This window comes from Rhinolophus sinicus, linkage group LG11 (genome assembly GCF_036562045.2).
Source record: "Rhinolophus sinicus isolate RSC01 linkage group LG11, ASM3656204v1, whole genome shotgun sequence".
In the NCBI taxonomy this organism is placed as follows: Eukaryota; Metazoa; Chordata; class Mammalia; order Chiroptera; family Rhinolophidae; genus Rhinolophus; species Rhinolophus sinicus.
In genome coordinates, this window is record NC_133760.1 from 34,988,877 (window position 1) to 35,016,849 (window position 27,973).

Here is a 27,973-nt window from a genome sequence, read left to right on the forward strand (position 1 = left end):
TGAAATCACATCAGAAACCAGTTTACTGACTCATTCTGAATTTCCTCTTCTGTTTTAAAGTGCATGCCTTCATTTCACTAACCAAAAGTCCCCAGTACTGACCAGAAGGAAGGGATGTCAGAGGCGTCCTGTGGAGGGAGTGGGCCCTGGTAGTGTCCTGTTCTTCGTCATAGGGCTGATTATGTGGGTGTCTTCCCTTAGTAGTAATGCAGAGAGTGATGCTTATACTTAAAATGTATCTTATACTTAAAATCCTTAGGAAATAAATTAAGAGCAAAAATAATAATAATAATTCTACTCCTAGAGCAGTGGTTTTCAATCTGGGATGATTTTTCCACCAGGGGACAGTTGGCAAGGTCTGGAGACATTTTTGGTTGTCACAACTGGGTAAGGGTTAACTACCAGCACCTAGTGGGTACAGGCCAGGGATGTTGCTGAACAACTTTTAATACACAAGACAACCCCCACCACCAACAATGAATAATTATCTGGCACAATAATGCTACATTAAGCAGCTCTACCCTAGTGAATGAAGGTCAATCTGATTCATTGTTGAAGGGCCATAACAACAATAGTTCATAGGGGTTTATAAGGCAGATCATATCTTCATTTCACAGATGAGAAAACTGAGGCTAATACAAGCTAATTTGTTCCCAGGTTCCCATGAAACTCAAACCCTTATTCTTTACACCAATGTATTATCTTGCTTATTATCACTTCTCTAGAACAAAATCGTAATTTGAAAACTTAACACATATTTTTCTCAGAAACTGAAATGCTTTTTTTGGAAAACAACCAGATAAAGGTATTAACGAGAAGAGACTTTACAAAAATATCCATGTGGTCTTCTTCAGCAATGCTTTCATTAAAACATAATAAACTACTATGAATTACTTTTTCCAAGAACTTGTCAAAAAAAAAAAAAAATGCAAACTAGAAGCACAGCATTTTCCTTATTGAACCAGATGAAATTTGACCTTTGGATATAGGTAAGAAGACAGCTGTCATTCAGGGAAGTTAAAATGTGTTCCTGGCTGCTGTCAAGAGATTGCATAGTCTCTTCCATTTCCTTGAGTCTGAAATTTTCTGAAGTTTCCCATTTGTAAATATTGATGTATACATTGTGTATCAGACAGGATTCTACCTGGGAAACAGAGCTAGAAGGATGTGCATATATTAAGAGATGTAGTGAAAGGAATTGGCTTAAACAATTTTGAAAGTTAGCCAGGTGAAATCCATAGGGCAGGTGGGCAGGACAGGGTCTCTCTCGGGTGAGACCTGAAGCTGCAGTGACAGGTGCGACTTCCTCTTCATTAGAGAAGCTTCAGTTCTGCCCTTAGTGGCTTTCAGCTGGTTGAATAAGGCCCATCCAGCTTATCTAGGATAATCTTGCTTACTTACAGCAAACTGATCATAGATTTTTAATTACGTCTACAAAATACCTTCACAGCAACACCCCGATTAGTGTTCGGCTGTATACTTGGAGACTGAAACCTAGCCACGTTGACATGCAAAACTGACTATCACACGTAGTAACCCTTTCTTTTGTTTAATCTAAGCCAGAAGGTATTTTAGGTGGTATAGTACGGTTATCAAAAAGTATCATGAGGAGATCCAAGATGGCAGAGTAGATAAACCCTGTGCCTGCGTCCTTCCATGAGCTCTTTAAAATCACAACTAAATTATAGAACAATCAACCTGGAGAACCACCTGAAGTCTAGCCAAACATAAGTCCAAAACTAAAGATAGAAAGAAGCCATGTCAAGGCTAGTAGGAGAGGTGGAGACGCGAAACAGGCCCGAAAGCTCCATGTGGTGGATGAGAATCAGGAGGGTTATCTCAGCCATGGAGGTTCCCACCACCCCCAGGAGCAGAGGACCCCAGCCCTACTCCAGGCTCCCCAGCCCAGAGTGATAGTGCCGGGAAGAGGAGCCCCCACAACACGTAGCTGTGAAAAACAGTGGCCATTCCCACCAGCTAGCTGCAAGAAACACAGACGTCCTCTTAAAGAACCCACGCACAAACTCACTTGCTCACAGGCACTCAACTTGGGCTCCAGCGGAGGGATGGTGACTCGGGTCGTAGGAGGCACTTGGGGAGCAGACAGGTATGTGGCTCCATGCAAGGACTGGAGGACAGTCACCATTCTTCCTGCGAGGGGGCCTCCTCCTGTGCAGCCGCAGGTGACCTCCATCTTTCCAGTGTTGAGCCCGCCCCCTACGCTTACAGCCAAATCTGAATCTGATTGGTCTGGTGAGCTTCACTGCTTCACCCTGCTGACTCACTGGGACCCCGCCCCGCCCAACTCTCCCAACACTGGAGCAGGCAGCCCTGCCCCATTGTACTCTTTCTTGGAAAACAGAGTCCTTGGGCCCCAGGCAGGTGGCAACTGGCCTTGGTGTGCTCTGAGACTTTTGCTGAGTCACTCCAGGCTCAGAACTGACACCAAACCGGAATCTACATTAGCCTGGTGCCCACAACTCTTCCCAATCTAGTGACTCCTGGAGACCCGACCTCACCCAACTGCGTATCACACAAGGCTTTATCAGTAGCTGATACTTAAGAGAGCAAGCAGGTGGCAGTAGACCTCGGAGTATCCTGAATTTTTTTTTTGCAGAACTACCCCAGGCCTGGTACTGGTGGCAGCCATCCTCGGTTCACAGCATGGCCTCTCCAGGTTTAGCACAGGCAGCAAAAAACTGTGGCTTGCTTTGTAGCTCCTATCAGGTAGTCCCAGGCAGGTCACAGGCAATGATAAACTGGGCCTGCTCCAGAGCCCCTTCCAAGAGGCCCCATACCTGGAGTTTGGCTTCAGACCACAGCAGAGCACTGCCCAATTAGCCCCACAAGTGGCACACACAAAGGGTGGTCCCAACAGGCACTAGAGCCCACTGGGGCAAATCCCACATAGTGGGATAAGTCCCCCACATAGCAGCCTATAAGCTGTGGATGTGGCCAAACCCAACAGCCAATCAGGCTGATGGTCACTCCCACCCACTGTCCTGCCAACAGCAATCAAGGCTCAACTATGACAGGAGGGCAACGCAACATGCACAAGGGAAACTCTTGGAGTACCGGGAAGAGGTGACCAGGGAGACTGTGCGAGAGGGCCCCATAGGGCACCTGCTACGTAAGGCCACTTAGGAGACACACCTGTGGACAACGTGAATGGCTACCTGGCACTTGGTCTGGGCTTGGTCACATAGCTGTGTCCCTACTAGTTATCAGAAAATAGTAATAGCTGCCCACTGTTAATTAAGGTTGATACGCAAATGGCTGTATAAAGATGATATACTTAGATAGGGGTTGCATAGTGCCAAAAGCACACAAGAAAAGATAGGTTCCTATCATTTTTGCCCAACATACTTTATCGCCTTGGGCTCCTTGTCTCTCTGCTCAAGGCTCAGAGGTGGCTATAATGGGGAAACTGAGGGAGGCACACTGGCCTGGGAGTCAGGAGTTCTGAATTCTCATCGAGATTCTGTCGTTGTTAGTTGAACCTTGGGCAAATCCTTGGGGCATCTGTTTACACATGTTTAAAGAAATGGCACTAAACTTGATGACTTCTAAGAACCTTTCCAATTCTGAGGGGCTACAATATACCAATCACAACATTAGAAAACAGATATGTGAGTGAACTGGACAGACCCTGCCGTCCATTGAGAGTTCTGTTGAAAGAGATAAAGCATCCACGATAGGACAGTCTCAGGTTGGGGTAGTTGTTATAAAGGAAATAAACAAAAGTCATATACTAAAAAGGGAGGTGAAATGGATCATTATAGCTAAGGTAGACTTCTCTGAGGAGGTGATGTTATTTGATCCTTTCTCTTCATCCTTGCAAACCAAACAGTTAAAATGACCTCTGAAAGACTAGCTTTGTCCTTTGCAAATCCATCTCAGCAGTAGTAGTAGAAGACAGAATTGATTTAGGAGACGTCTCCTCCCCTAAATTCTTTGTGAAATGTGTCAGGGTATAAAGAAAGGAAAATAAATGGAGAAAGATCTTTGCAGCTTATAGCTCTGGGGCAGGGATGGGGCTTGACAGAGAATTTTCAAGATGCATTTGTCAAGTCAGTGGATGCTTATTGAGCGCCTACTATGTGCCTGACCTTAAGCAGGGAACTGAGGCTAGGGTGTTCAATCATCTAGAATCTTCCCAAAGAAAAGCCTAGTCCAGAGGGAGAAGAAGTATACAGAAATAAATCTCTCTCTTTCATTGTATTATAACAATGGTGATGGAAAGGGATATGGGAGGCACAGGGACAGTTGGTGATGGTGCTGGCTTGCTGAGATATGATCAAAACAGTTTATAGAAAACACACAGGAGAAGTGTTTAGGTGAAAAATAAACCACCAAAATTTTGAAGCACTCAAATTATTTCTGCTGAAATTTTATAATATTCATCTCACATTTTATGGAATTAATACTAAAGAAATAACTTGAAATGTTAAAAATTTACATGCACAAAATATCCACCATGGCTGGGGGAACAGAAAAAAGAATACTTAGATATCTAACAGGAGGAGGAGATCAATGAAATAAATTATGGCGTATTTTTATGATGGACTCTGTCCTTGGAAGCATCAACAAAGAAGCTACATGGACATACGCTTACAGTAGAATGTTCAGAGGTGCAAAGTAGGCCATTGAATTAGCTATTCAGTGTGATTTCAACTTTCTACAGACACACTGGAGGATGGAAAGGAATCATTCTGAAACACCATCAGCAATTATGAAGGGATGATGTGATTATTTTATTTTTAAATTTTATTCATTTTCAATTTTTTGTTGCACACTAACACCTGAGAAAGAAACACATGGAAAATAACTTCAAGCCTGTGGTGTGTGGAGAAGAATGGAAGAGTGCTTCCTTCTAGTTTGGTCTGTTCCTGATGAATCAGTCATTCGTCCTCTGGAACAGAAGCTGAACGTTGAATGTAAAGATAAACTTTACATTTTGTTTTTAATTCTAAGATTTTGCTATGTTGCAATTCGTTTTTACTGTCCACATTTTTTTCTCTCTGAATTTAAATGAAGCAAGAATAGAAAGCATGTGTGAGTTTAGAAAACCTGGTTATATTGTCTTTCCGTTGGCACTCAGGAAGAGCTGGGGGTAAAGGGTGGCAGGTCTATTGGAAATAAAAAGGACCTTAGCATAGCTATTTAGCACAGCTGAGAGCTCTAAGGGTGAAAGATGAGGGGTGGTTAGTCCTGGTCATATGACTGGTTTATAGGGACATTAGGCCTCATCATGGTACATTTGGGAAGAAGAAGGCTAAAGAGGGTTTGGTACAAGATCCACTGTTGTGTTTTTGTTATTGTTGTTGTTGTTGTTGTTGTTGGTGGTGGTGGTGGTATTGGTGATAATGGTGATTACTTAGACCTAGACTGAAGAATTAGATGCTGCAATGTGGTCATTGTAAGAGCGTAGAACCTTCAGGATGCATTCCTTTAAAAGCAGAAGCAGAATGTCAGAAAGGGAGTTGTAAACCCAATACTAAATTAGGTGGATTTAAGGTCTACAGTTAAGCTTTGCTATTCCATGAACACATAGAACATGTCAGTTTTCAGAATAGTAATGTTTATCTCCATATCTGAATTTTAAAATTCATTGTGCATATGTTCTGCGATTTAAAAGTAAGAGTCTCTTCCATTTTTCTCATTCTATTGCAAATTGCAATGGCACCATGTCATCAAAAAGTTATTTAGTGACGACTTACGGGGAGCCAAAAAGTCTCCTGTAATTTGCATATATTTTCTATATGTGGAATGTTAGTGATTAAGTTTTTTTGTGTGTTCACTTAAAATAATATATTATTGTTGAAAATAAATATAATAATAAATGCAAAATGTTGGCTCTAGGAGCATATGCTAAACATTTCCACAGTGCAGTACAGCATATGCTTAGTTCTTCATTAAGAGATTTTAAAATAACTCGTATTTAGCAAGAATACATTATCTTTTATTCAGAATTAATTATATGCTGTTTTGTGTACCATAATTTAAAGTGCTACCCACTTCTAATATGCAATAAGCAGAAGAAACTATGGTTACAAGTTATTAGAATTGGCTCCTTTCCTTTGCAATTTAGTGGCATAATGAATACATAGACCCGAAATGCTATTTGTTACTTGAATCAAAAGTTACATGAAGTGCTGATAATTAACAGTTACAAATCTTTTTTCTTTTTCTTTTTTCCTTTTTCTTTTTTCTGTTTTTTATCAAAGTATGCCTCCGGAGAACGGAATAAGTCCTGAGAGTAATGATTCATACTTTACCATTCTTTGATAGTTTTAAGAAAAAGTTTTTTGGGAGGACTGTAGAAACTAGAGGGTAGAAGAGCATTTAGACATCTTTGCGTATTATTCAAACACAGAGTGTTATTAAATTGTTTGGTATGCCCAGACAGATACTGCTTTGAAAGCAAACTCTACTTGTGTAAAGAATTTGATTCTAGGTGTCTATTAAATAAATGTCACATACCTTCTTAAAAATAAAACCTCCAGTCTCAAACAATGACCTGGAGATACATTAGTTATCTGATTAAGTCTGCATCCTTCATTTGATCATCTTCTATTTCAACTTTTTTTTTTTTTAGCAATGAGGAAAATGATACCAAGAGAGGTTAAATCCTTATCTAGAATAATATAGCTTGTGATTGGGAACCCAGAGTAGGTAAGGCTATTATTTGGGCTGCATGCAACTTGTTCATATTGTTACTTTCAGCCTTAATTATTACCAAGAAGTCCTATAAGGGAGGTCCATATAAATCATATGTTCTCTTAACTAAGGATGAAAGGACAAAAGCAGTCGAAGTGCATCCAAAGTGCAAACGAAAATTCCAAAATGCAGTTTCCACTTTGGAACTACATAATGACATCTTGAATTTTTCATTAATAGTGACAGAGCCTTAAATAATACTCACGTTGACCAGGGTGGAATGAGATGAGTACGCTAATACTTTACTGATGGGAGTATAAGTCAATATTGGAGGGCATCTGGCCAAGCTTTTCTTGAACCTAAACATATATGGACCCTTTGTCTTACTTACTTTACTTCTGGATATCTAGTCTTAGGAAACTCTCTGAAACACAGAGACCGAATTATAACAAAATGTTCTTCCGGTGATTTCTTATGATATGTAGATTGTAGCTCAGTGATGCTGTTACAAATCGCCCATCACATTTCAACTTATTGGAGTCAAAAGCGAAAACATGGTACATGACTACCCCTGAGAGGAAATCTTTAAATAGTAACAGTTCGTTCGTACTACTTAAATTTGAGAAGTCATCTTTTAGATTTATGAAGATATTTTTAATAATATGGCAAAATACTTGTGATATAGTATTTATTAGTAGATGCATGATAAAAATTGTCTATACCACAATCTCTACTTCGAAAAAAGATTGAAATAATTAGGAGGTAATAAATCAACGTCGTATTAATGATAGCTATCATAGGGTGATAAGATTGTCCATTCATTATCCAGTCATTTGCTTGTTTATTCAGTCACCTTCATTTAAGTTACTTTAAACCCCTGACTTTTCAAAATGTTCTTCCATGAACATTAATTACTATTTAAAATCAGGAAAAGGCATGAATAAAGGTCAAAGAGAGAGTCCTCATGCACAGGTATCTTGGCTATACCAAGGGTAACCAGCTGTGGCACACTTTTCAGTAAATTCTTAGACCGTACTCTAAGGACAGTCCTTTTCTGGGAGGGAGACCCAATTAAATAGGATTGACAAAAGTCATTCACATTTCATTTTCTCAACCAGTAATTGTGGAGCAGCCCTGAGCATGTCATGTGGCACATGTTGTGTCACAAGCAGTCCACCTAATGCAATCAATTTACATAAATCCCCCTCTTTGCATTCAGCCTACAGTGGGGTTTTAACGTCCCTCATTTGCATCAGTGGTGATCAGTGTGTTAAGACACGGAATTCAGAATTTGCTCACTATGGCAGCATGTGTGAGGGACTGGCATTAATAAGCCAGTCCTTGCGCTGATACCTTCTCATGACCAGGCCCTGGGTTTCCGGCCCGGATGTAAATATGCCGCCTGCAACTTGTTAACTCAGTTACATAGTCTTCTGAATTGCCGCAAACAATGCACAATCTCTGTGGTTGCTGAGACTTTATAATTCCCAAGGGAAGGCATGAAGCATTAGGCTAAATTCCCTGGATTCTGAAAGGGAGAGTGATGAAGACATTGAAATTGCTCGGGCTGTGCTGCTGTCATTGTTGGAGGAAGTGATACAGTGTCAGGTACAAATGTAATAGCTCTGATTACCGGGTACCTATCTTCGGGGACATTTCCAGTTCACACCTAACTGTGTGTGATTCCTGCTCTAAATCAAAAGATTCCAGAGTGTACTTGTCTAGCGTTTCCTTTCATCTCAAATGATACATTTTTTTCTCTCATTTAAAATTCACTGTGAAGGTCCTAAAGTCAAATAGTTGACTTAGATGTTTCCATGAAAAAAGAAAAACGAAAAAAAAAAAAAAAGGCATGTCCTCTCCCTTACTCTCTGTTGTGGAATATCTAAGAGCATACAGTTTTGTGGGTGCCCCATCTCTAGACCAAACCCTGGCCTTGGGAGTCAGGGGTCACAAGAATTATTTATTTCCATGCTCTGGGACTGGTGTTTGTTTTACAAGGGCCTTATAAGAGATAGTCTGCACATTCTCTGTTTCCTCATTACCTGGGGACATTGTTTCAAAACAAGTTTTCAAGGCCCTACCCCAGGCCTTGTGCAGCGGGGGTGGAGGGAGGAGGGTGGAGGATGGATGGCTGGGCTCTGAGAAGCTACATTTATAGCAAGCCTCCGGGTCATTTGAGGCTCTCTAAAGTTTGAGAAGGGGTGCATTAGCTCTTTGCCATTGTCAGAAAGCTTCTACCCACCCCCCCACTATCCCATTCGTTACTTCATAACCGCTTTCTTTACAGAGACACATGAATACTCAGAAAGGGTGAATACACATTCTAATATCTCAGAACCACTAGAGATGCATCTGGACTTGACTTTCAAAATGTGTTCCCTTGGACCAACAGCATTGCTATTTCCTAGGGCTGTGTTAGAAATGCGACTTTCTGCATCTGAAACATGGGGGAAGATTTTAAGAAGCCATCCAGGGGATTCTGATGATTTATAAAATTTGAGATTCACTGGTCTAATGTATAGCTTTTTAGTCTCCCAATGCTCGCTGTATGCCTCCATTTATTCCAGTTTACCTTACCAATTTCTGTAAAGGGTAAGACAGTTGTTGTTCGTTTCCCTTCAGACTCCAGGTCTTTTCAGAGACTCTCATGGACTTAAGAATCCAGAAGAGCTTTTAGAATCATAATGTCACAGGCAAATCATGCCTTTAAAACAGGCAATGGTCCTAACCAAGAAGGTAATGGTCTGAACAGCAGCATCAAAATAGCGTGACAAGTCCCACTGGGTTTTAAATTCGATGACACGGTCCTAAGTTAAAACTAGTTCAGTCGAATCTTAGTTTTGACATTTATCAGCTGTGTAGCTTTTGAGAAAGCTAAAGATTATCTGGGAGCCTTACTTTTCATATCTGAAAAAGGGTATAATGATAGTACCTTCCTTTCACATGGCAATTTTGAGCATTAAATGAGGCAGTGAACGGAACGTTTTCTGCTGAGGGCCTGGTAATCAGTAAATGCCCCATGAATATTATAAGGCATGTGACCATAGATATGCATTCCAGTTTTCTGACCTTCAGTTCCCTCCTTTTAAATTGGGAGTAAGGGTTGTGCCTAAACCTGGTCAGTCCGTTTCGGTGATGAAACAGAACCGCGTGACCCTCAGCAGCTGTAGAAGCCAAGGTCTTCCTATGGAAGATGAAAGGCTGAAGACTGGAAGTCTGTATCCCAGCCTCCAAGGACTGGTTTCAGCACAAGTTATATACGTTCTTTGGCTAATATTCCAACAACCTCCACAGGGAAAGTGTGGTAACTGATCTCATTTTACAGAGAAGGAACCTCAAACTCAGAGAGCAGGAGTGAACTGAGTAAGATGGAATGGGGTGATAACTCACATTATCTGCCTTCAGGGCTCTGGTGCTGAATTATTCCGCTACGCAACTTTGGCTGGTCATCTCCAGCAGTAAGCAGCAGGGATGGGCAAGGTTAGAAAAGATGTATTAAGCATCTGTGGAAAACACAGAAAGAAATTATGCACTTGGATAAATCAGCGATACTTTTTAAAAAATTTTAATTTAGTAGCTATATGCTAATTAACTCCTAGCCAAAGTGAAGAAAAAGAAGCCTTTTATTTTGTTGTTAATATTATTTTAAACCATATTCTTGTTAGTATAACACAGAAAATACATGAAAGCAATTATGCAGCTGAATGCATTATTATAAGGTGAACGAACACCTTTAAACCACAACCCCTGTGAGGAGGTAGAACCTTATCAGACAGCCTGTTTTTTTCTTTTCTTTTCTTTCTTTTTTTTCATCTTTAGGTAAACCTTTAAAGTTTATTTATTTATTTATTTATTTATTTATTTACATTAAAGTTTATTGGGGTGACAATTGTTAGTAAAGTTACATTGCTTTCTGTAATACATTGTACAGGTGTACAATTCTGTATTACATCATCTATATATCATCTTGTGTGTTCACCACCCAGAGTCAGTTCTCCTTCCATCACCATATATTTGATCCCTTTTACCCTCATCTACCACCCCCTCCTTCCCCCACCCTATGGTAACCACTAAACTATTGTCTGTGTCTATGAGTTTTTGTGTCTTCATTTGTTTGTCTTGTTCCTGTGTTGTTTTCAGTTTTATATATCACATATCAGTGAACTCATATGGTTCTGGACTTCTTCTGGACTTATTTCACTTAGCATTACAATCTCAAGATCCATCCATGTTGTTGCAAATGGCACTATTTCATCTTTTCTTATGGCAGAGTAGTATTCCATTGTGTATATATACCACATCTTCTTTATCCATTCATCTATCAAAGGACACCTTGGTTGTTTCCATGTCTTGGCCACTGTAAATAAAGCTGCAAAGAACATCGGAGCACATATATCTTTATGGATAAATGTTTTCAGATTATTTGGGTAGATACCCAGGAGTGGGATCGCTGGGTCATATGGTAATTCTCTTTGTAATTTTTTGAGGAACCTCCACACCGCCTTCCATAATGGCTGCACCAGTCTGCATTCCCACAAACAGTGTCTGAGGGTTCATTTTTCTCCACAGCCTCTCCAACACTTGTTACTATTTGTCTTGTTGATGATAGCCATTCTGACTGGGGTGAGGTGATATCTCATTGTGGTTTTGATTTGCATTTCTCTGATGATTAGTGATGTTGAGCACTTTTTCATATGTCTATTGCCATTTGTATGTCCTCTTTGGAGAAATGTCTCTTCAGGTCCTCTGCCCATTTTTAAATTGGATTGTTTGTTTTTCTGTTGTTGAGTTGTATGAGTTCCTTATATATTTTGGATATTAGCCCCTTATCGGAGGCGTTTTTGCAAAAATCTTTCTCCCATTCAGTTGGTTGCCTCTTGATTTTGTCGATGGTTTCTTTTGCTGTGCAGAAGCCTTTTAGTTTAACACAGTCCCATTCATTTATTTTAATCTATAAGTTCTCCCCATCATCCTGTCATTGAAAAATGGAATCATTTATTTTAATACAGGGTTTCTCGACCTCAGCACTACTGATGTTTTGAGCAGGATAACTTTTTGTCGTGGAGGTTGTCTATGCATCATATGTTTAGCAACATCCCTGGTCTCTATCATCTGGATGCCAGGAGCATCCCTTCCCCAGTTGTGACAACCAAAAATGTCTCCAGACACTGACAAAAGGGCTAACATAACCTCTAATTGAGAATCATTGCTATACAGGTTCTCTCTGTCCTCTTAATTTCCTGAAATTGGATCTTGAATGAGGGCCTTAATCAGATTCAGATTCAATTTTTGTATTTATTTATTTTATTCACTGTTAGGCGACTTCCTAGGTGGTGGTACATACTTCCCTCTGGAGACACATAACGTTGGTGATTTCTCCTTTTGTGATGTCAGCCACCCTTGATGCCTGATGCCTAGAGCCTTTATAAGGGATGCAGAATGTGCATATGTCATTTCCGTCTTCCCTTTGTCACTGATTTGTCAGAATCTTTGTATAAAGAGAAGCCTGCCTCAGCTATGATTTGGTTGACAGTACAGTTTGAATGGGAAAGATATGATACAAGGTTCCTGTTTCCCTGGGATGTCTTTCACCTAACAGCCAGCCTTTTCCATTCTTGCCATTTAAACACACTCTTCTCCGCTTATAAGAGCCAATTTGTCAAATGAGTCCGCACCAGTGTGGCCCCCTGGGCCCGTTTCCCAGAGTCAGCCACTCCTCCCACGCTGTCAAGGCTCAGTATGGAACTTAGCATGTTGGGCAGAATAACTGATTGTAATTAGTTCCCATGTCCTGCTCCCCTACTCGTCAGTGAGTGAGGAACGCAGGACTGTCTCTCCCCCTTCCTTCATCTCACTGCCCAGATGTGAACCAGGCAGCCTGGTACCTTAGGAAGGCTTTGCAGTGAGACAAAACCTGGACCCAAACTCCAAATCCGAAAAGTAGCTGCCAGGTAATTCAAGGAAGACACTCAAAGTTTTTGTGCTTAGTGTCTTCAGGGTCCACATAGAAAAAGTAAGATCTCACAGAGCTGTCGTGAAAGAGCAAGTCATTTGGAAACAGTGCTCGCGAGAGACACATGTTTGGGACACACTTACGGGATTCTTTCCTAGGATAAAAGGGCTTCTCTTTAAGGAATGCCTACTCTGTGCCATGTTCTGCTCCATAGCGACCCTTGTGTGCTTTCTCGTTTGAGCCCCCTGACGTGCCCATAGCTTGTCACAGGTACAGAAAATGAGGCTTACAGAGGTCAATTGGCCTGTCCAACATTTCCAAGCTGATGTGGATTAACTCGGGACTTAAACTCAGAACTTTGTGACGCCAAAATCCATTACATCATCCACTGTGCCTTCTGCCTTTAATTGGGTGTTAAGCTTTGCATGTTTGCATGAATGGAGAAATGAAAGAATGAATGCATAAATGACTAAATGAGTGCGTATAAGAAAATGATGCCTGAAGTTTATTAAAAATTCTCCCACCCCCCCGCCCCCTCCACCAGAGGACCTCTTTTTTTCTGGAAGTTAGTTGAATCTGGACTTTTTGCATTCCCTGTTTTTGTTGAGGCAGGAGCGAACGGAGCCATGACTTTGGTGTGGACTTCAGGAGAAAATGGAATGTCAGGCATCCAGTCTGGTGTCTGTGACTGCCCAGTGCTGTGGTCTGCATGCTCCTCACCTACCTGTGTCCAGACACCACTTGGTACTTGTTTCTAACCAGCTGCTCCCCCTCTTGTAACGAGGGGCTTGTTAGTCTACCCAGGTCTATGGGCAGCTCAGTGCCCTGGGGGAGGCCTGGGCCGTTGCTCCTTTCTCCCTACACAACTATTATTGGTGAAAGCCCGAGCTTCCTAGTTGGCACCCAGGCAGACAGAGCTCAGCTGAGCCCTGCACTGGGCCAGATGTCAGGGTGCCACTGGGAGGAATTTAACCTGGCAAAGCTCAGGGAGCTGGACTCTCTTGAAAAGGATGTGGGTGGGCAAGCAGCTCTGTGATTTACTCCAGGGGGTAGAGAATCTCCTGTCCAAGTCTCTGGGTGGGAACTCATCCGGGTGGGAAGGGGAAAGACTGCTAGGCAAACTCTGAAATGGGGAGCAGCCACACTGGAGAAGACGTGGCACAGGCGGGGACTGGAGTGGGACGTCAGTACCTTATCTCTCCTTTGCTCCCACAAATTGATTTCGGAACGCATCGATAAGCTATGTAGCTCTTTGAGATGGATAAGACTTATTTCAGAATATATTCAGTGAAGATTTTTGAGTGATATGATGTCTTTTTGGTTTGGAGAATACACCAAATACTCAGGCTCTGTTTGGTCTGTTCTGGGTTTTGTTACTGAAAAATAACAACCTACTCTGATAGACAACCAAAGTGATCCACCATTTTGATAGGCTGTATCGCACTGCAGTCAAAAGCAAACACTCCCCGTCTATCTTGTGTGAGCTCTTCTGTCATCACCAGTACACTGAATGGCTCATTCTTGGAATACCATGACATTTTCATGCCAATCTTCAGAATATGTGGTTTGATGGATCAATTTAAATATTTAAGAAAAATAGTAAAACATTGGATATATTTGCAGTATTACCCAATATTAAGCATATTATATATATATATATATATATATATATATATACACATATATAAATTATAAATATGTCCTTTTTAAATATATGAAAGCAAATCATTTAAGACATGACTTTTAGTAAGAAAATACAATACAATACAACCTGGCAAGGATTTACTGAGTGGTGATGGTATTCCGGGCACTGCCATTCTATGAAATGATGGAGACACAAAGATGAATAAAGTGGGACACCTGTCCTCAAGAAGGTCATGGTACATCAGGGAGCCAGGCATGTGAAGAAACAACTATAAAGAAACAAAAACACAGAGGAGGGAATGGACAAATTAAACTGGCAGCTTTTGTACATCAGAAATATCACAAGCAAAATGATGACAAAAGAGCAAATCTGAGAAATATTCAAAACAAATACGACCCAAAGAAGTATTGTAGTATTTGAATAAAGAGCTCATACAAATGGATAAGAGAAATATCACCATCCCAATGGAAAAGAGGGAAGGGACCTAATCATACACTTCCCAGAACTATATGTCTGACTGTACACACACACACACACACACACACACACACACGTGCATACACACACTCACATCAGGAAATCAAACCGTGTTACTATTCAAAGAAAGGGAAGTTCAAGTAAAATGCATTGATCCCTTTTAAGAAAAGTCCACAGGTGGAGGGATGGTGGTGATGGGATGGGGGAGTATAATGGGCCTTCCATTATAATGCTGGTGGGTAGCTAATTAAAACATCTTTTCTGGAAAATAATCTGCACTATGTACACAGAGGTTTAAAATCTCACCTCTTGGACCCAACAATTTCACTTCTAAGTATCCATTCAGAGAATAAACAGGTATGTGGAAAGAGATTAATGCACAATTAAGTTTGTTGCATTGTTACTTATAATAGGAAAAAATTTCAACTATCGAGTAGCTCAATAGTAGTGGGTCGAACGGTTAGTTTGTTGTACATTCTGACAGGTAATTACATTACTATTAGAAGTAGGATTCCCAAAGAATATTTAGTAGTGCTGCATGAAAATGCTCAGGGTGTATATTGTCAGTTGCAATAGAAGAAAGATCTCTATTGTGTTTAAAAATAGAGGAGAAAAGAATGGCAGGAAATATTTATTTTTTCATTTATGCATTTTATTTTCCAAAATTTTGACATTGAGTATGCATTAGCTGGTAATTAGAAAAATACCACGAAATAAAACCTAAGGATTGTATTAATAATCATAATTTTAATGTGAAGTGAACATTAGACAAAGGAAAGAGAGGTTTCCAGGAGATACATCAATTAATTTAATTTCACTCGATGAGTCAGGCAGAAAAGGCTGGAGCAGAAAGATGGATTTCAAGGACGGAGATATAATTTGCCCAGTGGATAAAGGAGAGAAAGTCCTTTTGGGACCTGTAGGAGCATGCATTGTGTAAATGACAGAAGCATAAACATACCTGGCATGCTGCAGGAATGAAATTGATCTGGTGTGACCACACCACGCCCTCTGCAGGGCAGAGGGCTCAGTTGAATCACAAAAGGTGAGAGATGCCAGGCTGTGAAAGGCTTTTCATTTTGAAGCCATGCTAAAGAGTTTAAGCCTGAAAACCCAATCACAGAATCTGGGAGACTGACAGCTGAATGATTGGAAAACACACACACACACACACACACACACACACACACACACACGAACAAGGTAAGATCAATTTCATTACAAGAATCAAAGTAAAAGCACGCATGTAAATATATATGCAAATACTTTTCAGGAAACATTTCTTTGGGGAGGATCAATGTTTCTTCCATGATAAAATTCAAAGCAAAGCATGGTAGGAAAAAAAATAGACATACTTTGACATACTATTTCTTTTCCCATGGCTAACTCTTTCCTGTCCCTCAAGCCTTCCCCCCCCTTATCATAGATGTATTGAAGAGGCTTTTCATGACCAACTATCGCATAACAGGCATTCCTTCTTACCTTCTATTTATTAGTAATCACCAATTAGGTTTGTAAACTTCGTGCAGACAGGGAGATCTATTGTAGATGGCATTGTATTCCCAGCATGTGGGACATAGTACGTGCTTATTAATAGTTGCTACCTGGGATGAATTTCACAATTCAGCCCCTGCACATGAAAGGCTGTGTGAAAATTCATCAAGTTGACTGCTGTAACGTCTCGTCTCGTGACTCAGCCTACTCCTAGTCTAGGAAGACGTGCAGACATTTCAGGTCGGGGTGATGTCACGTATGCGTTGGCGTTCATTTTGAAATAGTTGTTAATCTCAGAGGCAAAGAACGGCTGGAGGGTCCCTTGCTTAAGATCAGGCAGTCAGCGGCCCTGAGTTTCAGTTTAGCCTCTGCCGTAAATTCCCCAAATGTTATTAAGTTCTGCTTTGTTCCTGTTCGGTTTTTTGTGTTTTTTTTTCTCTTATGCTTCCGGGATCTGAAATCGGTCTGACTGAGTTGCTGATTCCAAGATCCAATCCATTATTTCTTACCTGCCTCAGAATTTCTAATGCAAAGTTCAACAGGAAGAGGTGCCTGATAAATGCTTCATGACTTATTGATCAAACTATCTATTAATTAGGATTCTTTATATTGGGAGATTGATAACAACATTCGAAAAGTTCCTGAAAAGTTCTGGGAAAAAAATATATATCAGTTTCTCTTTAGTGTGATGGGGAAATGTTTTTCAACTGTATTTCAAAGGGGGAGTCCATGGTTTGCTCTGAGGACTCTGTATGCATCCCTGAGGGTCATTGTGTAATACAAAGGCATATTCTCCCTGCGGGTGGTGCTGGAGATACTCTGTCACTACTGATATATTAAACGTGCCTGCTGCCACCAGGAACCCTAATGTGTCACATGTCTCAAGTAGAAGGCAGAAGGTTTTGAGCTCAAAGAATACATGCCTGTTTACTCACAAGTAGGGATCTGTGAGTTGTTTTTCTACACATGGAAACAGCAGAGTGAGGGCAAGAAACTGTAAAGTCATGTAGACAAACACCATCGCAGATTTAGTTCTCTGGATTTCACTATCAGCGTCAAGGAGATTTCTTTGACTTTCATATATTGTCACAATAAGAATGAACAGACACCACCGTAACTTGCTTTCATTGATACTACATCTCCTTGGGGAGGGGTGGGGATTGCAGAGAGCAAGTGATTATAGTCCGAGAAGCAGAGGAGCAACATAATTGCCACCTTCTGCTTCAGAAACACACTAAATGTCTCCGTGTTTCCAAATCTGTGAATGAAGTCATTGGGGGCGTAAGCACACGGAGAACATACAAATGCATTTCTGGCTAACGTAAATTGAAGCGAAAATATTTGAGAAGAGTCAGCTTTATCCTTGACAGGGAGACAGAGGTAAGATGCTGCGAAATCTTGAAGATGAGAAGAATAGCGATCTATATGATGTTAAAGCTGTGTTATATATCCCATCAAATATTTGTGAAACGTGATATTTCTGAGTTCCGTAGCTGTGTAACGACTTAATATTTAATTTGAAAGGATTTCCTCCTTTAAGCATATTGTGTTCATTGTAAAACCTGTACAGTTTCTTTGAAGGTACCTCATAATTCATTTTTTCGTGGTCTGGACTACAAGGAACATGTTAGGATACTGTGTGGGTGAGAGGTTGCATTTGCTAATTTTATTTTTCCTTCTTTTCCCAGTTGCCATTGTGTTTTTACATTACAGTGCCACTTGTATGATTAGACTATATACTCCTTTCTATTGCTATTATTATCTTTATATTAAATTTATACTTTTCTGCCACATGTACCTTGTAATAGTTTTTTTTTTTTCTTTTCTTTTTTTTTTTCTGGAGTCAAGCAAGGAAGATACACACATGTAAAGTGCCAGGCTCTTTGCTGTACCATCTCATTTTATCCATGTGTAATCTTCAGTAAAGATGCATATACCCATTTTCTCTTGGATAAGGAAACTGACATTTAGAGAGATTAAGTGATATTCAGGTGTTCCCCTGTTGGAATGATAGAGTCAGAAGTTACATCTGCCGGTGTCTTTACTTCTTTGTGAACTTTGCATGGAGTGTTTGCTAAGGCATGAGAGCCCACGGGATTTTTTTTTCCACTTAGAAATAACACGGTGCAATAGTAAGTTTACAGAATGGACAGTCAGGCAGCTCTGGGGTCCATGTATGCCCCTGACACTCCCGAGATGGCTGTTGGGGAGTTTTTTAGATTCTCTTGAGTCTTAGTTGCCCCTCAAAAAAGTGGGGTTGACCAGAGCTCTTTTCGAGTGTGTCTGTAGCATTAGAAATACCACAGGCTGGATCAGCAGGAGCTATTCTTGTCTCCATCTTGTGCTCCACCATCCTCCCTTTGTTCCGGCTGTGAGCCATTGATGGAGGTTATTGATGGCTTCTCTGGGTGGAGAAGCCACTCAGTGAGCCTCAGATAGGGAGGGTTTTCTTTTTGGTCTGTCAGTATCACCTTGTGAAGCAGAAAAGAACAAGCAAGCAGCCCTGCCTTTCAAGCAGGGATGCAGGGATTGCCAGAGGGGTTTGTATGAGCTAAATCAAAGAAAATTGTCTAGAATTGGTACAAACAAAACTTGAGCTTAACAACTGCTGGAGTGTTGAGGCAGGATTTGTGCTTTTCTAGCTGAGACACAATTACTGCACCTCCAGGGGGAAGGCAACTCATTGCCAAACTCTTAGCAACTCTTCAGAGGCACAGGGCGGGTAATCTCGTCTGGCCGGGGACCAGCCACTCGCAGGCCTTCCCAAAGGCAGAGCACTAGGCAGGCAGTCAGGGCGCCTTCTTCCTCATTGCAACTCCTTTACCAAAAATAATAGGTACTATGTGTGAAGCCCCACCCATAAACCAGGTGTGGGGTACCCAGGTACTTGATAACACCAGGGGAAGATTACAAACACAGATACGTTCATAGAACTTCTTATGAATGTTCAACTTCTTGAGAGCCTTTTTTTTCGGACTTTGGAAAAGTAATGTTATTGGTCATGCATCATATATATATATATATATATATATATATATATATATATATGTGTGTGTGTGTGTGTGTGTGTGTTATCGCACAGCATGACCACTCCAAGAAGAAGACCTCATTATTTCCATTTTATAGATGAGACAGCTTGTTCAGAGACGTTAAGCAACTACTCCAAGCTCACACAGCTTTTTGGGACAGAGCTGGTCCATTTGATGCCACATCTACACTGGCTTTTCAGCAGTACATTGTCCATCAACAGTGTCCTGGGAGCATCAGGCTCTGCCCATTTCGTCAAAACAGATAAATCTTCAGGGCTGTATTGCTTGTTAGAGGTAGATTCTCCTGAAATACTCTTTTTCTGTACTATGAAAGCCAGTGATTCAAAGATCCTTGCCAAGGGGCGATCATAAATCCTGTTTAGACAGAGAAATCCCTGAAGGAAGAAGGGTTCTTTGTGGCGGCCCACAGCCTGGAGCAAGTGTCCCAAAGAGGAAAATTTGCAACAATGTTTGAATGAGACCCAAGGGGCTTGTTTACATGGCAGAAACACAGATGGTAGGGTTTGATGGACCGTCCCCTTCACCCCACACAGTGAGTGAGGAAAGAAGGGCTTTTGGCCAGTGTTGTCTGAGAGGCCCCTGTCACTTGTGGATTGCTATAGTCCTCTGCCTGAGTTGCTGTGTCTCTTTCCGAGACAAGCAAACTTGTCTGATAATCTGCCCCATAACACGGCAAGATTTAAAGGCCCTCTTGCCCCTGTCCCTTTAGTCTAGTCAGGCTGGCAAACTAGTCCGGCAATGCACACCCCCGATGGTGGAGAGATAAGCAGACTACCAGCCACAGAAGCTTTTCCTTCTGTGCAATAAGCCTGCTCTGGTTTGCCAACACCCATCCTGTATAGGACAGGGTCTGAGCCAGAGGGCGTGGGATTTGAGGGAGGAGAATGGGAAGGTGTGTGTGTGAGTGTGTGTGAGTGTGTGTGTGTGTGAGTGTGTGTGTGTGAGTGAGTGTGTGTGTGTGTGTGTGTGTGTGTGTGTGTGTAGGGATGCTTTCTTCCTTTCACAAGGATATCCCCAAGTACGTGTGTCTTAAACAATATTCACCATTTCTCCCACTCAAGGATGGAAGATGAGTTAGTATTTCCCTAATTATTTTTGCACCGTTCTGTACAATAATTAGAAAAGGTTTATAAAGAAAAATGCTGTTTTGAATACAAACACACTCTCTGAGAAAGGCTTGGACTTGGAAATTGAAGGGGAAATGACAAACAAGGGTACATCGATGGGAGCTTCTTACTAACGTTCAATGTCTTGGGTGCTTTTTGTGGACTTTGGGAGAGTCATGTAATTTTTCACGTATCATAGGCATAAATGAATTATGCCACAGCAACAGTCCTATAAGGTAGACGCCAGCAGGATCACGTTCCAGATGGAGAAGCTAAGGTTCAGAGAAGTTAAGTCACTGGCCTGAGGTCACACAGCCAGTAAGTGATGGAACCTTTACCTGAACCCCAGGTTTCAATGTCCAAAGCTCTGCACTCTTAGTCCTCCCCGGATTTTCATTGAAGTGTCATGAAAGAGTTAATTCAAGCATATTGCACTGGCCCTGTTTAATTACCCCCATCAAGAACTTGTTTCTCTGCGGTGTGGGTGTTTTTGCAGTGCTAACCAATGCACAGCCCTGTCTTCTGGGACATTCTTGCCCCTGCTTCCACTGCCAGGCAAATGAACAAGGGAAATGGAAAGTTGAATGAACACCCCCAAGGGCAGTCACCAGGAGCCAATTTACTTTTTTTCTATTCGTTTGATTTAGAACAGAACAACAAACGTTCCCTGCCTCTGGGTCCAAGGACTCAGCCATAGGTTTAACAACAGTGGTTCCTATGAACAATCAAAGAGTTTCCACCTTGTCTGATGACAACCAGGACATCAAAGAGACGCACCAAAATGAAAGTTAGGGGTTTGCCTCCTCTCCCCACGGTCCCAAGCCTTAGCAGCTTAATGGCCATCACCTGGGCACTTCCTAGATATTATACAGGGCCTCAGCTCCCTTCCCCAGACCTGCTGGAGCAGAATCTGCATTTCAATAAGGTCCCCAGGTGACATGCCCAGCTGCAGTGGGAGAAGCCCTGCTCCAAGGAATGCTGGGAAACAGGAGGCCTTCCCTCCCAGCCAAGGCCTGCGCTAGGAGGAGGTGAGTGAGTCCCTCACTCCATGTTTAAAATTTAAGAGTGCCCCAAAATGCAGTGATCAACACAAGCAATATTTAATGCAATATTTTTATTTTATTCATATGTGTGTGTGTGTATATATGTATATATATATATATATATACCGGCTGGAGGGGATCTGGAAAATTTGGTTTCTTGTTTTCTCTAAATATTCTGAATTTTCAGCAAGTGACATTGCATTGAGTCCTTTCCATGTTGGTCTTCATACCTCCCTGTATTATTAGATTTTCAAACACTGTGATTATACCCAAAGAATCTAGCCTTAGAACCCGAACGTTTAAGCCCCAGTTCAGTTCGACTGCTGAACTCAGCTCATACTAATGATCATGGAACCTAACCTTTATGGGGGGTTTGCTATGTGCTGAGTGCATTACGTGAAGTAACTGATTTAATTTTTACAAGAGCCCTGTCAGTGAGGTAATTGTCTAAGGGTATCCAGCTGGTACCGAGAGGAGGTAGACTTCAGATTCGGGCAACTTGCCCCCAAGTCTACTCTCTTTACTACTTCATAAATCTAGAATAAAATTGTATAAAACGAATTTACACGGCATCCAAAGTTTTAAAGCAAATGTATGCATGCTTTTCTTTTCCTACAATGTGTAAGCATTAGGTTGCCAACTTTTGTGGGTTTTTTTTATTCTGAAAGTCTGTCCCTTTTTACATGTTTTTTATGTTAAAATGCTCTTGAAAACAATGAAATGAGAGTAATAGATGATGGTAGTTGCCTTTTAGAAAGGTACATCAAATTTTGGCTGCATTTTCTTTTTAATTAGGCCAGGAAGGGAGGGGACAGGGTGCTTGTACATAGTTCTAGGGAAGACAAATATGTCCTCCCTGCAGTGCTGTGAGCATCTGTGAGCCCAGGTGGGCTGCCATGGCCCTGCCCCTGGCTTTGCCTCTTCTGCCTCTGTTTTTCAGCAGCCCTCACACTTGTTTCTGTGACTTGTGTTTGTGTGGGACTCATTAGCAGTGTGTGTGTGTGTCATCACAGTGGCTCATTCACGGGGCTGCCAGCAGTGCCAGGGAGCGGGGGCCGCCTCGCTGGCCTCCCTGCGAGGCCACCACTCCGAGCTGCCCAGAACAAAGCCGAGCCGCACCCTCTCGTGGCCCTGTAGCCTTTATTGTCCCCGCAGAAGATGCTCTAAGATCGAAGGGGGCCGGTGCCTCTTGGAGATGGCATTATCAAGGCTGGATCCTGCCTCTCAAGGAAGACACTAGGCGGCCCACGGCTGTTCGGTGACCTTCGTGATGGTGGAGTGAGTAAGCACCGGATTTAACCAGCCTGGCCTCTCCATCTGTCAGTCTGAGTGCAGGTGCCAGAGACACTGCCCAGCCCAGATGAGGGATGGGAATGGTGCTGCAGAGATCCTGGCAAAGGGGACTGGCTTTTGTGGACATGGCTTTAGGTCGGCAGTGCCACGTCATTTGTGTCCTGCCTGCACTGTAGCAGCCGTCTACTCCGTACTTCTGTATGCGTTTGCTATTTCTGTACTTTCTACTCAGGCCGTGATCTCTATCTGATTCTGGGTTTGTTTTTAATTCTGGCTCGGTGGCTGCTGGCCTGGACTGTTGATCCTATGTTAAGAGTTCCCAAAAGTGTATATGAGAGAAATGGCATGGGCTCGGCCCCAGTGCCAGATTGTGGTGCCTGGGGACACACTCTTGGGGCACTATTTCCATCCTCTCTGTCTTTGTCCGTTGTCTCCTCATTAAATCTTCCTGGGTCTGTGGAGTTGACTACCAATTGGTGCCTGACCTAGTTACAGAGAGCCACTACGTTACCCCTTGTTCATCATCATCAGTGATCATAACGGCTTGTTCACTGTGATTCTAAGTGGACTCTGTTATTTTAGAGTCATTTCTATGTCCTTGGAATGCATGTATGTGTGTGGATGCATATGTATGTGCATGCATGTAAATCTCTGAGTCTGTGCGTGTGCATGCATGCGTGCACATGTTTGGTGCAGCTGCCTAATTGAAGGCTGACATTTTCTGTTGCTATGTTGGAACTTTGCTCCTGGACATGCGTTGATGGGCTTGCTGAGTTCCCTGCAGTAGCTCCTTTCATTTTCTACTCGGAGCACTTTCTCTGGAGCACGGGTTCTCACATTTTCTGCTCTTGGTGTTAGCTCTGTTTGCCTCTCTTCTACCCAAGGCCACTGTGGAGTTACTCAAAGGACTTTTGAACTGTTTGTTTAATCAATGAAGAGCTCAGTCCGGATAGTTGCCGGGATAGACATGTTTCCAACTGGTCCCTGCTGCAGCATTTCTGGGCCATGACTCATGCACTTGGCTTTGCCTCTGCTGATCTCAGAAGCCATGTGGGAGGTTGGCGTGTCCCAGCGTCTGTGACCTTTTCAGCACCACTTTACCTTGCATTTTGAAAGATACTCCCCCCCCAACCAAACTGTATAAAGTAGTAACCGATCTGTGTTCTCATGTTTAATTAATTATATGTACATAATTGCCAATCAGAGCTTTTAACCAGGAGCAGTTCATCACCGTTAACATTTATTTGTTTACTGAGCATCTCGTATGTGACTGACCTATGCCAGGTGATGGGAAGAGAAAAGTGAACAAGGTAAAGTCTTAGCGGGAGTTTCCAGCATATAATATTCGTGTCATCTCACCATTTTAACTTAGGAACATTTATTGAGCACCCCCTGAGTGTGGGAAGTGGTACCGAGTGCCTTGCACGTATCACCTCCTTTCACTTCCGAGTGAAGCAGTGGCGATGCCGCTTTTGACATGAGGAAACTGACACTTTCAGAGCTGAGTCCCTTGCTCTAAGTCTCATGTTTTATTACAAAGCAGAGGCAAAATCTGAACTCAGGATGGTTCGACTCTAAAACTCCCCATGAAGATCTCTGTCGCCAACTCCCTGCATCCCTGCCCTCTTTCCTGCTGAATAGGTGTTTGCTCTGGGGGGGCAGGAAGGTGCCCTGTGTTCTCGCCATATTCTGTGGCTTCCAATCCCCCCAATTTTACTGAAATACAACATTGTATTAGTTCGAGGTGTACAACATAATGACTTGATACATGGATCTATTGCAAAATCATCACCACAGTTATTTTAGTTAACATCCATCACCTCACATAGTTACACACTTTATTTCTTATGATGAGAACTTTTTAGATTGATTCTCTGAGCAACTTTAAAATATGTAATACATTATTGTTTGAAGTCTCTGTTCATAAGTGAGTGTGTGGTATCTGGATACAAATGAGTGTATTGCCTCATAGAACAGTGGAGCTTTGGGCTTTCTAAGATTCAGCTCACTCACCTCCTGATTGTTTAGATGGGGAAACCGATGCTGTGAGCGGCAAAGGGATTTGCCTGTGGTCACAAGTGTCAGAGTCTGGGCTTGAACTCAGCACCCCTGAAGTGCAGACCAGCCGTGTTGATCATAGCACGTGTTGCTGGCTGATGTATTCTGATCTAGGTAGCAAATCTCAAGAGATCTTCAGGGTAATTCTATCCATGCTTGAGTGTAGGGCAGCCAGAGTTAAATTGTGATGCAAGTTCATTAAGGGTAGGGGTGTAATTCTGCACATCACTGTCCCTAGTCTCCAGCACGGTCCAGGTTCACCATAGGTGGTCAGCAGGTGTGTGTTGGAAGACGGAACCAGGTGAAATGAAGGGGGCCTCCAGGGACAATCTTCTCGTGCCATCTGTCTGGTAATTGCTGACCTCCCTTTTTGGATTCTTCCACGCCAGGGAGTATTTTAGAATCAAATTGGTGGTATCAATATTTAATTTGACACTTCAATGATTCAGTCATTTAGTATCATACACCATTTTCTTGTTTCTATTTTGGAATAAATTGGTTGGTTCTTTTGGCATCTCCAGACAGAGTAGGTTTTTTTATGGTCCTACAGGAAAAGTGATGGAAGGTGCTCAGTTATTAGACCACTGGTTCCCTTTGAGTGTGGCCGGCTCACCTATCGACCCTGCCAAAGAGACACTTCTGGTGGCGTGATGAGACTCTGTAAAAGTACAGATTTGTGTTTAAGACAGATAATACTTTTTAAATCATGTAAGAATGGACGAGGCAGAGAGAGGGAAAAAACCCTGCAGTTCATTCACTCTGACTCATAAGTTGCCCTTGTTTTTCTCCTCCTTTTCAGTGCTCAACTGAGAAATATTTTTACATTATCGTAATCAGAGTAATGATTTTATTTCATCATGAACCATGTTGAAACATTCCAACATATTTGTCCACATTGCTTTACAATTCACATAATTACAACTTTGGGAAAGGCGTGCTGTTCCAGCCAGGGTGTGTATTGTGTCTTACTTAAATGTTCTCCTATTACAATAAGGTCATTTTGACTTTATTTGAATAAAAGGATATAATTCTTATTCGGGATCTGAATGAAGCCGAATGGGATTAGAAAAGATTTGCAATACCTAGCATGTTGTGTACTTCAAGTCGGTTTTTCCACTTGAGTCAACTCATTAAAGCTTGAATGCCTTATTTCTCTAATGAAAAAAGAGTATTTGAAACATGCATAAAGAAACCTAGAATGAGTTAAGTTAACATCAGAATATTGGGGGGGTTCTTTTTGTATTTTTTAAAATTTAAACCATTTAGATGTCATTAAAAGCAGGCACCTTTCCTAATTGCGAGGAGCATTTTCCTCATTTCTGAAGATGAGTGACATTTAACTGGAAGACAAAGCAATAGCAATAAAAGTGTAAAACTAACTGCTTAGGAAAGCTAACGTCCGTCAACGTCTTCAGGGAAAAAAAACAACTAGAAAAGCAGAAAACTATGGAAGTAAATCCATCTGCTCAATTTCAGGTCAAACCTCTTAGGCTTAGTCCTTTAAGGAGGTTCCAGGGTTTTAGGGGCTGTGTCTGCAGAAACAATCTGGTGAGGAGCTGACTTGAAAGAGAAAGTTGAGAGAGCTTTCATTAACTCTGTTTGCATCATAATTTGGCAAGGTCATTGGCGAGAATTTTATTTAGGACACTAAAAATAAACAGTCTCATGGATCCAATCATGCCATCATCTCTCCTTTCTTTTTCTTTAGTCATGTCTTATTTTGGGAGCGCTCTTCTTTCTTCTCACCCACTTGCTTCCTCTGTAGCTGCATTTGCTTTGGGTAAACTAGTGCCCCACCCCCACCCCCACCCCCACCGAGTGTTGGGGAAGAGAGGGAAGGAAGGGAATTTCAGGACCTCCACTCAATTGCTGCTTTACTTGCAGTTACCGTACCCTTTCTTCCTCCCTTGCTTCCTTCTTTCTTACCTTCTTTCCTTCCCTTCTTCTTCCCTCCTTCCTCCTTCTCTTCCTTCTCCCTCCCTCCCTTTCTTCCTGTCTTACCTTCACATGCCCCCCCCAATTCTATGTGTTTTATATCTGCAAAGAGACTGGCATATAGAAATGCTCACAAAAGAACAAGACAAACAAATGAGAAACAAAAGCTCATAGACACAGACAATAGTTTAGTGGTTACCAGAGGGTAAGGGGGGTGGGGGGTGGGAGATGAGGGTAAGGGGGATCAAATATATGGTGATGGAAGGAGAACTGACTCTGGGTGGTGAACACACAATGGGATTTATAGATGATGTATTACAGAATTATACACCTGAAACCTATGTAATTTTACTAACAATAAATTAAAAAAAAGAGAAATGCTCAATACATAATTATTGAATAAGTGAGAGGAAGTATAAATGAGTGAATGGTCAGAGCTGAAGGCAAAGTTTTAGATTAGTGGGGCTGAGAAGACCTCTGCCTCCCGGGAAGGCATGTCCTATTACTGTTTCAATACCCCTTCTCTCCACACCTTTATACGTCTCCGTCCTAATACAGAATGTGTTCATTTCCTGTGTGTGTTCTATCACTGTCTAGTCATCTGTCTGTTGTCGCAGACATCTGTCCATATCTAAACATGTACAGTTATTCATAATGAGGTGCTGTAAAAATTAACTCCTGGATTCATTATTTCTTTCCTCTCGAGTCCATGAATTTCATGTAGATTTTTATAAACAAAATCTTACGCGAAACCCTAACATGTATAAAACAAATAAAGCCAAGCTCCTATGAATTAAGTACAAGAAAGTAGGAAGAGGAGGGGATCCCACAACCAACTCCCCACACTACCTTCACCCATTATCACCCCCGTAGCAGCCTTTGGGAGACCCCAAAATACCCAGTCCGACAAGCACAGTTAGTGAAATCACTGGATAAGTCACCGCTGAGTTTCCATTTGGCTCTTCCATGCTGTGACTTGTGATGTCCCTCAAACTTCAGGTCTGGGCGTCTGCGTTTATGGTCTGTAGCACATGCAGCTACAACGCAGTAGGTGCTGCAGGAGCTAAGAATGACGCAGACGGCAGAGCTGCTGCTCTTCATAAGCTCCCAGGGACCGGGGGTGGCAGGCAAATGGCCGGGGAATGATTCCCTACAACCACAAAGTGCCCTGGGACTTCAGGCCCAAATGACGGATAAGAGATTGCGAGCAGCAGGGGTTGCCTCTCTTTCCCTCAGCTGCTGTGTGAGCGTGCTGT

At 42.0% G+C, this 27,973-nt stretch overlaps 1 protein-coding gene across 2 annotated transcripts in view; it reads left to right on the forward strand.

Annotated features, from left to right (window-relative positions):
• The window catches only part of CDH11 (cadherin 11), a 146,370-nt gene that overhangs the window by 19,570 nt on the left and 98,827 nt on the right, over positions 1-27,973 (forward strand). Inside the window, exon 1 of one of the 2 annotated variants that reach the window (XM_019755101.2) lies at positions 22,478-22,709. The exons of the other annotated variant lie outside the window; for it this stretch is intronic. The gene's annotated coding sequence lies outside the window, so the exon portion shown is untranslated. Of the gene's footprint in view, positions 1-22,477; positions 22,710-27,973 lie in introns of those variants that run through there. 2 annotated transcript variants of the gene reach the window in all.